Genomic DNA, 12,419 nt, shown 5'->3' with positions numbered 1-12,419 from the left:
AATGGACTGCCAAGTTTAGGTGTGATATCAAGCCTGGCTCCTCCTTTACTTTCAAATTTCAAGTGCCGGTGATAAAAAAGCAATTACCTGTTATCTTTTGTTGGAAAGACAGATAAGCACCAAACCCACTTACATTTCTCTTTATTTTCACGTCCCTCTGTTTGTTGAATGTCAGGTGTTTTTATTCTGAGGACTCGGCAGGAGAATGGGTGACTTGCCAGATCCAGCCCTTGGAAGCTTTGTTTCAGGGGAAACACGAGGCTGGTGATCCAGGACCCCAAGTTTCCTCACCTGGCCAGACTTCTTGCTGCAGGATTTTCGGGGCTACCTTTGAGCAGCAGACATTTTTATCAGACTCGGGCAGGGCGCTGAAAGAATTCAAGGGCATTTTTGTCTGTAAGAACACAAATATGGCTTCATGCATCGTTTTGCGGTGGGCGGGCTGAGTGTGGAGGGCACAGGTGGAAGCCGGTGCAGCCTGGTGGGGGAGCTTTGGGGTGACGTCGGGCAGGACGGGCTTTGCATCCAAGTCTTTGCCCAAGAGCGTTTAGTGAACACTGCCTCAAACCACTACCGCCCCAGCCGCCCCTTTCCCAGGTTCAAGGTTGCATCACCCCCCACCCCCGCCCGCATCCATCGATGGAGGATGCTCTGTGTCCCACAGTGGGACCGCTTATTCCAGACCAAAGACCGGGTTCCTAGGTCAGTGCCCACCGACTCCCAGGGCCGCACCCCTGAAGGGGCCCCTTGGGGAACCCTTGACATGCAAAGGGTGAGCTTCTCTTGTAACCATGTGCCTCCGGTGGCCCAGATGGCTCTTTAGGGCTTGTAGCTTCGTTCCACACCAATGGGAGCAAGAGTGGGAGTCAAGATTCTGTTCCACCTGTCACTTACTCGTGGTCCCTGCAGTGACAGCTCAGATTGTTCTTGGAGAAGAGGAGCCCCTAGCAGGGATTACAGCGTTCGTACCTCATGTGGGCTTGAGTCGGTGCACACTGGAGGTTCGAGGGCAGGTATGCCGCCCACGGGGGTTTGTATGGCTCATGGTGGTCCAGGCCCTGCCCCCCTAACATGGAGGTTCTGAGGAAAATGAAAAAAAATATATATATATACACACACACACACACACGTATATAAAATTATATATATATATATATATGGAGAGAGAGAGAGAATCTGAATCCCTGCTGCTGTGGGTTTCAATTGTAAATATTTTTCTCACCGTTTCCTTTACATCCACGGATTTCGAACAATACGACTAGATGTGTAAAGGTCTGAGCACAGCTTCACGTTTCGCAATCTGGCCGCAGGAATCTATGAGGAACGTCTGAGAGGTTTGGAGATCTGTTTGAAAGCTTCCTGGGTCCGACGTGAAAATACGCAGCTCTTCGTGGGAGCGTGACCTCAGGTGCTGCGAGCAAGCCACCCGGGCACCCGTTCCTGGGCGAGGTGGGGGTGGCCGGTTTCTGCTCCCAGGGAGCCGATGCAAGGCGGGGGTGGGGGGGGGGCGGTGGTGAGTCCACAGAGACTCCCCACGGCCAACAGCCCCGTGCAGACCCCGCCAGGTGTCGAGAGGCAGCACCGTGTTCCCACCGTGAGTGTGGCAGATGGACGGGAGCTCGCTGAGAGGCTCCAGCTTCTCCAGGAATGTCCCCGATTCTGTCAGTTTGCTGGGGGAGGAGGGAAGCCGAATGAGAACATGACGGGAACAAACAGACCTGGAATTCATTCTAGGGGTTTCGATCTTTCTCAGTAGGAAAATGAAGGTTGTAGGGATCCTGTGGGATTATCATGTTTTCTTCCCTTGGGGGCGAATGAGAGGCCCGGGAAAGCCATCTCTGTAGACATCATAAAAGGGCTGCCTATGTCTCTTGGGTCCTGGTTTATGACACCAGTGACAGACACACCCATGAAAGGAGGCACCGTATCCCAAACACGGCAGCGGCCTCTGTTGGGGAGGACGCCTTCCGGCCAGACCCAGAGGACTGGGAGAATCGGAGAGGAACATGCCTCGTGACAACCGTAAGGGCAGGCGCCGTGGAGAATGGCAAATGTGACACCAAAGAAAAGGAAATGACAGGGAAACTCTCCCACGACAGGACCAGAGAAGCGCTGAAGGGAGGCCTGCGCTGGAAACACAGGTGATCAGGTACCACACAGAAGTGGATTTGGCACAAGCAGGTGGACCTGGGAGTCCCATGGGGGCAGGAGGGCTGGTGGGACAGGACTTGCACCCTGGAGGTACAATGCACAGGTCTTCCCCAGGGAAGCGGATCTCGTGGGCGCAAGAAGGAAACCCCTCGGCAGGAGGGGGCACCGTGGCTCGGAGCTCTACGCGAGGGTGTGAGGAGGGAGAAAGAGCAGAGGCTGCCTGCTCACAGAGAATCGTTGCATTTCTCCCTCCCTCTTCTTTTTTCTTTTTAAAACACGTTTTTCCGTTTTGAGAGAGGGAGTGTGAGCGGGGGAGGGGCAGAGAGAGACGGGGATAGAGCGTCTAAAGCCAGCTCTGCGCTGACCGACCGTCAGCGCAGGGCCCGACGCGGGGCTCGAACTCACGGACCATGAGATCATGATCTGAGCCGAAGTTGGGCGCTCAACCGACTGACCCCCCCCCCCCACCCCCCAGGTGCTTCTTCCTCCCTCTTCTTTAGATGCAGAACCACCCTTGGGGGTTCTGGTCTAATCTGGTCCCAGCTCTTCTGGGGATTCTGGCCTCTCAGAAGAGGTCCCACGTGGACACACTGATTTGGGCCCGCCCCGGAGAAACCAGTGCTTGTAATGGGGCCCAGGTGAGCAAACTTTTCATTCGCTCTTACACGGTGAGAGGTTGACTTTGCTGAACTCAGAGTCGCTCTCAGGTGCTCCGACGTCCGAGCTCATTTCTCGTGGCTTTGTCTCCCCAGGAGCCAGATCAGGCTCTTGCCCCTGGGAAGCCCATCCATCCGGGCCAGCAACCGCTGACCGCTACCAGAGCAGCTGGTTTGTTTTTCTGGGGGCAGAAGCTTCCAGAGGGAAATGGTTCGAGCTGGGCCTTACATGATAAGACAGATTTGCCCTGAGTTGAAAGGCACTTACTTCAGAATCACACTGTTGGGTTCCGGGTTTATATGAATGGGGTTTGGCAATACAGTGGCAAGCTTTTCCTTCCTTCCTTCCTTCGTTCCTTCCTTCTTCCTTCCTTCCTTCCTTCCCTTTCCTTTTCTTCCTTCCTTCCTTCCTTCCTTCCTTCCTTCCTTCCTCCCCTCCTTTCCTCCCTCCCTTTCTTTCTTTCTTCCTCCCTTCCCTTCTTCCCTTCCTTTCCCTTCCCTTCCCTTCCCTCCCCTTCCCTTCCCTTCCCTTCCCTTTCCCTTTCCCTTCCCTGTCCCTTCCCCTCTTCCCTTCTATTCCCCTCTTTTCCCTTTCTCTTCCCTTTCCCTTCCCCTTCCCTTCCCCTTCCCTTCCCTTCCCTTTCCCTTCCCTGTCCCTTCCCTGTCCCTTCCCTTTCCCTTCCCTTCCCTTTCCCTTCCCTGTCCCTTCCCTTTCCTTTCCCCTTCCCTCCCCCTTCCCCTTCCCCTTCCCCTTTCCCTTTCCCTTTCCCTTTCCCTTTCCCTTTCCCTTTCCCTTCCCCTTCCCCTTCCCCTTCCCCTTCCCCTTCCCCTTCCCCTTCCCCTTCCTTTCCAGAATGCTTGCTTTGTGCTCACTCTGTATATGAGTCCTGACTCCACTTATTGGGGGCTGACCCAGGGTGACCCAGCTTGGATGGAACCCAGTAAAGGCTCCAGCCTCAGGGTTTGAGAGTTCCTGGGGCCAAGGCAAGTGCTGATGAATGGGACAAAGATGTAGCCGTGATGCCAGCCCCTGGGAGGGGGGCCTCGGAGCCCAGCTCTGTGACTTCTTGGAAGGGAACATCTGCAGTCACTAGCAGCACCTGCTCCCCCAGTGGTGACAACCAGAAATGTCTCCAGATAGTGCCAGATATTTCTCAGGAGGCAATTAGCCCAGCTGAGAACCACTGGTCTATGTTTAGGAGGGACACTGATTTGTAGTTTTCGTACCTCCTCTCTATGTTTTGTAATGTCTTTAGCAGATATTACTGGTAGTCTGTGGTAGGTTGTGCTGACCGTCTCTAATTTCCCAAGAGTCTTGTAGTATTGGCCTTATCTTTCTTCTTGAAGTTCATCTTTGCGATATATGCCTACAGGCTGCCTGAGCTAAGATTTTATTTTCTGCTGTCTCATCCTGTTCATTGTTTCCAGTGAAGCCATCGGTGCCTGGAGTTTTCTTTATAAAAAGGTGTCTTTAATAATGCCTGAATTCCTATAAGAGCTATAGGACTCCTAAGATTTTCTGTTTTATCTCGCGTCAATTTTGGTAAAGTCGTATTTTTTAAAAGCAATTTGTGCATCTTTTCTGTGTTGAATTTATTCCCATAAAACATGTTCATTGTCCTTTTCACGCCTGTCGTCTTAACACCTCTTCCATTCCTGGAAGTGGCTACTTGTATGTGTTTTTCATGGCTTTCTTGATTGGTTTTGTTGGTTTTTCTTTCCCTCAAAAACCCCAGTTTTGGTTTTGCTAATTTTTCTTTCATTTTTTTCCCTGTGCTTTCATTCATTTCTTCTCTTATTTTCATTTGCTTTTTGTCATCCATGTTAATGTGTGCAGCTGTCGTTTATTTATATTCACTGCTGGGTTGTTGACTGTCTCACTATTTATAAGTTCTCCTATCTGAGTACATTGTGGTTGTTTTCAGGATTTTGTCATTAAGAGCAATGGTGCTGTGGACAGTCTTGGAAATTCTGGTGTCAACGAGCAGGTTTCTTAGACACACACACCATATGTCGTTTATTCTAAGACGCATAATTTCTTATATCTTAATGTGTCTGAAATCGGAATGTGTCTTAAAATTCCTGGCATCTCAGAGCATAATTGGAAGCTTTTTCTTTCGTGGTGATACATAAGAGAATGGTACATCTTATACTCAACGAAGTGCTGAATTTTGATGAAATACTGTAAATCAGAACGAGCTCATCTTCACCTTCCCTAGGTCACGGTCACAGTGGTTGTGTCAGCGGATGCTTATCTGCCAAATATGGGAGTCGCTGTTGCCCTGTGTCTTTACCAATATTTAGCATTGTTATTTTTTACCAGTTGGGTAGATATGAACCAGTCTCTTATTATGATTTTATTTCCATTTCTCTATTTACTGATGAGGTTATTCAACGAACAGATATATGTATCCATATCTATCTATTCAGTTCAGTTGTTCAGGGAACATTCCTCTTCTGAGAAATGTATGTTCTGTCTTTGCCTATTTTTTCCATTGGGTTGCCAGTCTTCCTCAAATTAATTTATGGAAGTTTTTTTCTTATTGTTATACTAACTCTCTGGGGGGTTCCAAATACCTTATTCTAATTTATAGCTTCCTCTTTTTATCACATCTATCAGTGGTCAGAAGTTCTTAAAAATACTTGAATTTACCAAACTTTTATTTGCTAATGTTTGCTTTGGGGACATTTTAAAGGTATCGTGTCTTTCCCAAGGTCATGACTGTTTTATCTCTTAACAGTTTCAAAGCCTTACCTTTCCAATTTAAGTTTTTAGATTATCTGGAGTTGATTTGTGGGCATGGGAGGGTGTAGGGAATGGATTTTGGTTTTTAAACTACTGACAACTAATTGTCCCAGCATCGTTTATTATGGTTTGTTTTTATCCATGCCACCTCATTATTTTTCACATTTCATATATGGGAGCGTCTCTTTCTGGGTTCCTTATTCTTTTCCACTAGTCATTTTTTTGTTTATTCCTGTAGCGATACACTGACATTTTCTCTACATTTTTAAATTTTGATATCTGATAGGGAAAATTCCTCTGCCCTGACTATTTGTGTGTCTGTCTGTCTTCCAAAGGCAGCCTATCGATAACCCTGTCCTCTTAGGTTTGACATCTCCCCTCACACACACAAAGAGGCTTGGGTCATCTGGGCATCTTAGACAGTCCCACAGGAAGTGGGGCATCGACAACTAGGTGCTTCTAGAAGCCTCCCATCCCAGATGGTGGGCATATTCTCTTAGAAGGACTTGAGAGTCTAACCTGATGGATGAGGTTGGGATTGATGAGCCCATTTTTCAGATGAGGAAGTTAAGAAAAGGCAAGTGACTTTTTCGGTTCACATGGCTAGTCCATGGTGAATCTGGCCTTCAGTGCAGGTCAGTTTCATGGGTTTCCACTGCCCTCTGCACAAAGCAGGGTTTCCTGTGATCATGCAGCCCCAGCTTAGTCGGGTAAGTTGTGCATCTCATGCCCAGACGAGCTCCGCAGTGTTACCCTTCATTCGGTCTCAGGTTCAGCCCCACCCGGCCCCGCCTGACCTGTTTTTCAAGAAGCTGGAGCTGCTCTGCTTTTGCTCTTTCTGCCCAACTACCCTCTCATTTACGTCTCTAGCCTATTTAGAAAAAATATCTGCTCTTAAGCTTCTAAAATTCCCTTAGACTGGTGTGTTCTCCCTCTCTTTGCTCAGACACCTAAAAGTGCTAAATCTTGGTGTTTGCTCCTTTTTTTTCACCTTCCTAAGAGCCGGTGGACCCATGGCCAGGTGTCTCCTTAGGCACCGCTCCTTTGTGTCTCTGTGCAAGTAGAGAGAAAGGAAAGGCTATTCTGGGGAGCCGGCAGGAGAGCGGTAATTACTGAAGCTAATGCTTCAGCTCTCTCTAAAGTTCAAGTTCATTAGTGAAACTTTATCTTGTCATTCTAGTTTCTGGTTTCTGATGAGCTGGTACTTATTTTGCAATCAAGAGTAAAAATGTTGAATTATAATAATAACTAGAATCATTAACTTTTGCTAAAATGTTAAGCTGCATATAAACTCCACACAGACAGAGATGTTCTGTCTGTTTTGCTCATTTCTGTGACTTCAGGGTCTACACTAGTGCCCGGCACAGGGTTGGCGATACATAAATATTCTCTGGGGAAATAAATGAATTTTATCGAGTGCTTTCTATATACCAAGCCACATCCTAATGGTTTTCAGTGTGTCTTCCCTCTCACTGCTCATAATAACCCAGTGAAACAGATACCATCATCCCTGTTTTGCAGATGGGGAAACTGAGGCACAGAGAGTTCGGGAACTTGTCTAAGTCACAAACTTTTTTGTTATTTATTTTTTATTGAAGTATAATTAATATACAGTGTAATGTTAGTTTCAGGTGATTCAACAATTCTATACATTACTCAGTGCTCTTCACGCTAAGTGAGGTCTTAATCCCCTTAGTCTATTTCACCTACCCCCTACCCCCCCCACCCCCTCTCTGCCAACCACTCGTTTTATGTATTTAAGAGTCTGGGTTTTTGTTTTTCTTTTTTTTTTTTTAATTTTTTTAACATTTATTTATTTTTGAAAGACAGAGACAGAGCGTGAGCAGAGGAGGGGCAGAGAGAGGGAGACACAGAATCCGAAGCAGGCTCCAGGCCCTCAGCTGTCAGCACAGAGCCCGACGCGGGGCTCGAATTCACAAACCGTGAGATCATGACCTGAGCCGAAGTCGGATGCTTCACCGACTGAGCCACCCAGGCGCCCATGTTTTTGTTTTTCTCTCGAAGTTACACATTTTAAGTGGTCAAACTAAACTCAAGTTCTTATTTATGGAATGCCAAAGGGCCTTCTCTTAGCTTCCATGAAATAATGTCTCTCTCATTCAAGGTCCATTAATTTGAAACCCTGTCTATGGGAGTCTGAGAATCACTGTTGTTCAGTTCACACATTTAGGGGGGTGGGGGAAAGGGAGGCATCATTACACATCTTTTTCTTACAGTTGCTATAAATAGACAAGTAACCCAATTTAAAAATGAGCAAAGGGTCTGCATAGACGTTTCTTCAGAGACATACACCGACAGCCAACAATCCCATGAAAGAGTAGACAATATTTTAGTCATTAAGAGAATGCAAATTGAAACCACAATGAGATGGCACTACCCACCCTATAGTCAGAAAGATGGACAGTAATGGGGCACCCGGGTGGCTCAGTTGGTTGGGTGTCCGACCTTGGCTCAGGTCGTGATCTCTGGCCCTGCATCGAGCTCTGCGCTGACAGCTCAGAACGTGGATCCTGCTTTGGATTCTGTGTGTGTGTGTGTCTCTCTCTGTCCCTGCCCCTTCCTGCTCGTGAGCTCGCTCTCTCTCTCTCAAAAATAAACAAATGTTAAAAAAATTAAAAATAAAGTAGAAAATGTCAGCTGCAGAGAGGGGAGTCTAGCCGGGAGGGGTGAGTTAGAAGACAAGGAGAGCTGGAGACCAGGGCTCTCTCCCAGGAGCCCGACCAGCTCTGCTGCTCCCCAGCTGGAGCTGCTCTGGCAAGCCCTGCCCCTCTCAGAGCCTCCGAGTCCTTTCCTTGTAAAGCGGCCGGTGTGGACGAGCTGATATTTGCGGCAACCTTTCTCCTTCTGTGCCTCCACGTTGAAGGGGGTGGGTTTCCTGGGTCTCGTATAGGGTCTGTTAGATCAGGAGGGACTGGCAGGGAACATGGGGCTCTGGATCTTTGCCCCGTTAAAGAGGAGCATCAGTGGTAACAAAAATGGGAAAACCACACCATTCAAAACCAACAGTGCCCAGCGAACACAGCAACCTTGTCTATCTGGCCCGCGCAGCTGCTAAGCTTTCAGGGAGATGTGTAGACGAGGGGCCACTCGGCTTCCTGCACAGACACCTGGGAGCAGGGCCGAGTGTGCGTGAGCATCCCCGAGCCTGGGCTCTCGGACCTGGGTCAGGGCCGGCAGCTCTCTCCCCCGACAGGGCCCCGAGGTACAGTGTGCGCCCAATGGCTCCTACACGCCATTTACCTAAATGAGAGATTGACGACCGGGCGCCCTTGGGTGCCGTGCCACCCTCGTCTGTCCAGCTCACAGGGGAGCCTGTTTGCCTCTCCGCGGGCTCCTGCCAGGTCAGGCGGACGCAGGGCAAGAAACGAGAAGCCGCACAGACCCACAGACTGGAGTCAGGTTGCTCCTCAGGAAGGAGAAGAAATCCACGCTGACGGCTCATGAAAATATTCCTGCGGCTTGTTTGCGTAACGCGCCCTGAGCCGACAGGTTGTCTTAGTCTCGTGGAGCGTGTGGCTCTACGGCTGGGCGGGACGTCACTCCGGGTTCTTTTGCAGGAGGTTTCGAAGACCGCCCGGTTTTCTGCCCTGTGTGGCGCTTGCTCTCCAGGCCTGAACTAAAAGCAAACAAACAACTCCCCCTTGCTCATCCTGCAGGACGCTGCCTTGGCTGCAAGTCGGCTGAGTGCGTTCCGTTGCAGCCTGGGGCACACGGGGTGGGGGGGGGACGCCCACGCAGGGGTCTCTTTCTGCTCACTGGTGTCCAGAGTAGGGTCCCAGGTTGCTGGCACCACCTGTGAAGGCAGCAATGGCCCCTCTGAAATCAAACCACCCTGTGACTCTCAATACAAGATAATAACGGCTCGTTTGGTGACCTTGATGTTCCTTGGTGACCTTGACATCCCCTTGATGTCTCGGGGCAGGGCCGCATGGCAGACCTAGACGGTGTCCCTGAGGCCACGCAGGCCCCTGCACAGTCCACGTGTCACAGATGGGGAAGCTGAGCCGGGAAGGGGCTGACCGGCTCAAGGTCACAGCTGAGGGGCCAGGTGGGATCTGGGCCCAACGTCCTTGCTGCCCATTTGGGCTTTGCAGGCCACATCATGCTGTGTCCCTTTTATTTATTTATTTATTTAGTTAGTTAGTTAGTTAGTTAATTTTCTTTATTTTTGAGAGGCAGAGAGAGACAGAACGTGAGCGGGGAGGGGGCAGAGAGAGACAGAGACACAGAATCCGAAGCAGGCTCCAGGCTCCGCGCTATCAGCACAGAGCCCGATGTGGGGCTTGAACTCAAGGACTGTGAGATCATGATCTGAGCCGAAGTCGGACGCTCAACCGACTTAGCCACCCAGGTGCCCCACGCTGTGTCCCTTTTGAAGCCAAAAGAAAGGAGGAAACAGCGCCCTCTTTCAACCTCTCCTACTCCTCCTCCCTGCGGCCGAGACCCAGGCCCCCTGCTTAGGGGAGGCTGCACATTCCTTGGGAACCTAGCAGAACCCCTGTCCCCCCAGCCCCAGGCCCCCCGGTTTTCCGCTGACCTGGGCTGCCCTCCAGCTCACAAGACTCTCTTTTGAGAGGGGAGGTGCGTTCTCTCCCTTTCACACTGGAGCCCCCGTTGAAGGGATTTGGATTACACGACAGAGGCCATTTCTGCTTACTTGCTTACCTCTGTCATGGACCTAAAATGAGGGACTTAAAATGACCCCCCTCCCTCTCCCCTCTCCCCGTACATGGGGGAACAAAAGGTGGAGGGAACGATTACTTTTCAGAGATGCTTTTAAGAGGGCTACTAAAATGATCTATCCACGTGTCTCTTTGCCCTATCTACTCCTCAAAAGAACTCAAGCGTTTACTAAGAAAATATTAGCTTATAAGACCAACAGGAGTTCAGAACGAAAGGCACAAGATAACCTGCAGAAAGAACTGAAAGCAGGAACTCGAAGGAGTATTTGTACAGCTGGGTTCACGGCAGCATTATTCATGATAGCTAAGGGTACAAGCGACCCAAACATCCGACATGTGAATGGATACACAAAATGTGGTCTATACACACAGCGGAATATTACTCAGCTTTAAAGAGGAAGGACAGGATGTCTGGATGGCTCGGTCGTTAAGTGTCCAACTTCAGCTCAGGTCCTGATCTCACGGCTCATGGGTTCGAGCCCCGCATCGGGCTCTGTGCTGACAGCTCCGGAGCCTGGAGCCTGCTTCGGATCCTCTGTCTCCCTCCCTCTCTGCCCCTCCCCCACTCATGCTATGTCACTCTCTCTCAAAACTAAATAAACGTTAAAAAAAATTAAAAAAAAATAAAGAAATAGGGTTTTAAAAAAACAAAGAGGAAGGAAATGCCGATACCGGCTATAGCATGTGTGACTTTTGAGGACGCGTTCGGTGAAACAAGGCAGTCACGAAATGACAAACGCTGTGTGAGTCCGCTTATGTTAGCTCTCTGGAGCAGTCACATTTAGGGAGGCAGAGAGTTGAATAGCGTCGCCCAGAGCCCGGGGGTGTGGAATGGGGGAGTGAGCTTTTGTGGGCACAGCTTCAGGTGTACAAGGTAAAGGGTTCTGGAGAGGGGTGGTGCTGTCCTGATGGTTTCACAAAGGGGAACATACTGAACCACCACAGAACTGGACACTGAAAAATGACGACGGTCGTACCTTGATGTGTGTTTTACCGCAATTGAGGGGCTCAAAAGAAGACGGCCCATGAGGGCAAATGATCAGCCCATGAGGGCAAACCGGGAGCCAGCCTGGACACCGAGGGCCAGAGACACGGTGCATCAGGTTCCAGACCTGTCGGAAATCAGCTGTGAAATGGCTGGAAGACCCGCGGATAGGCTTTCAAAACATCTCTATGGCCTTGATTTTCTGAGATGAAAGTTAGATGTAAAACTGGGGCTGATAACACGGTCCATTTTCTCAAGGGCCCGTTGTGTCCCAGACGCTGTGCCGAGCCCACAAAAACCTTCCTTCGGCTCATTTCATACGTCCCAGCCCGACAATGCCTGTGTCAGTATGCCTTTCTGACCGAGGAGCAGACACGGGCTTGGAGGTTGTGTGGCTCGTCCAAGGTTGTAGCATTAGAACACGGTAGCTCCGGGGTGTCACCCGGGGCCCTGCTACCAAAGCCCAGGTGCTTTCTCACGCTTCAGAGATGTTACCAGGTCTACAGACCCTGTCCCATTTCTACCCTTTCTGCAGGGACAGTGATCATTAATTATTGCAAAGTCTTAGCTTGAGGTTTACTGGTTGGGTGACCCTGGCGGGTTTCTTCAATGAGCCTCAGCTTCCTCACCTGTAAAACTGGGGTAGTAACCGTGCCCTCCTCGTAAGGCCATTTTGAGCATTAAAGGAGGTAACACTGTGACCAGCATGGGTTGTCTCGTAAAGAGGGGAAAATAAATTTTGGGCGTGAAGATGTACCAGTGACATTGACCAGACTCCATGCCCCTTGGGATCAGCCAGTGAAATCTACATTGGTTTGGTGTTTGTGAAAAGGCTTACCAAGGTGCTGTCCATTTACATAGAGACCCATGCTGCCAATGCCTTGTCTCCAGGGATGAAACCACTTTCCTTACGAAACGGCATATTTCATTTGAAAAGTAAGGAGTTCTGAAGTTGGTGGATTGTGTCCCCCCGTGGACCTGGCTGTTGCACACTCGCCCTTAGGTTGCGATTCCTCTGCACGAGCGTCACCTTCAGTCCAGGCGATATGGTTCGGTGATTTCTCCAGGTCCCCACTTGCTTCGTTTATCACAGTTCTCCCTTTCTAGAGTTTAACTATTTTGAGAGAGCAAAAGAGAGAGTGGGGTAGGAGCAGAGAGAAGTGGGGGAGGGAGAATCT

At 49.8% G+C, this 12,419-nt stretch overlaps 1 protein-coding gene across 13 annotated transcripts in view; it reads left to right on the top strand.

Annotated features, from left to right (window-relative positions):
- Positions 1–12,419, top strand: part of CD2H10orf90 (chromosome D2 C10orf90 homolog) — a 259,408-nt gene that overhangs the window by 164,031 nt on the left and 82,958 nt on the right. For 2 of the 13 annotated variants that reach the window (XM_027063382.2, XM_027063385.2), the window contains exon 1: positions 1,585–2,149. The exons of 7 other annotated variants lie outside the window; for them this stretch is intronic. The gene's annotated coding sequence lies outside the window, so the exon portion shown is untranslated. Of the gene's footprint in view, positions 1–1,571; positions 2,182–12,419 lie in introns of those variants that run through there. 4 more of the 13 variants (XM_027063379.2, XM_053207038.1, XM_027063389.2 and 1 more) reach the window with 4 other exon arrangements.

The sequence above is a fragment of the Acinonyx jubatus genome, chromosome D2 (assembly GCF_027475565.1).
Source record: "Acinonyx jubatus isolate Ajub_Pintada_27869175 chromosome D2, VMU_Ajub_asm_v1.0, whole genome shotgun sequence".
Classification (NCBI taxonomy): domain Eukaryota; kingdom Metazoa; phylum Chordata; class Mammalia; order Carnivora; family Felidae; genus Acinonyx; species Acinonyx jubatus.
Note: the sequence above shows the minus strand (reverse complement) of the source record. Positions and strands in the feature narration are given on the sequence as shown.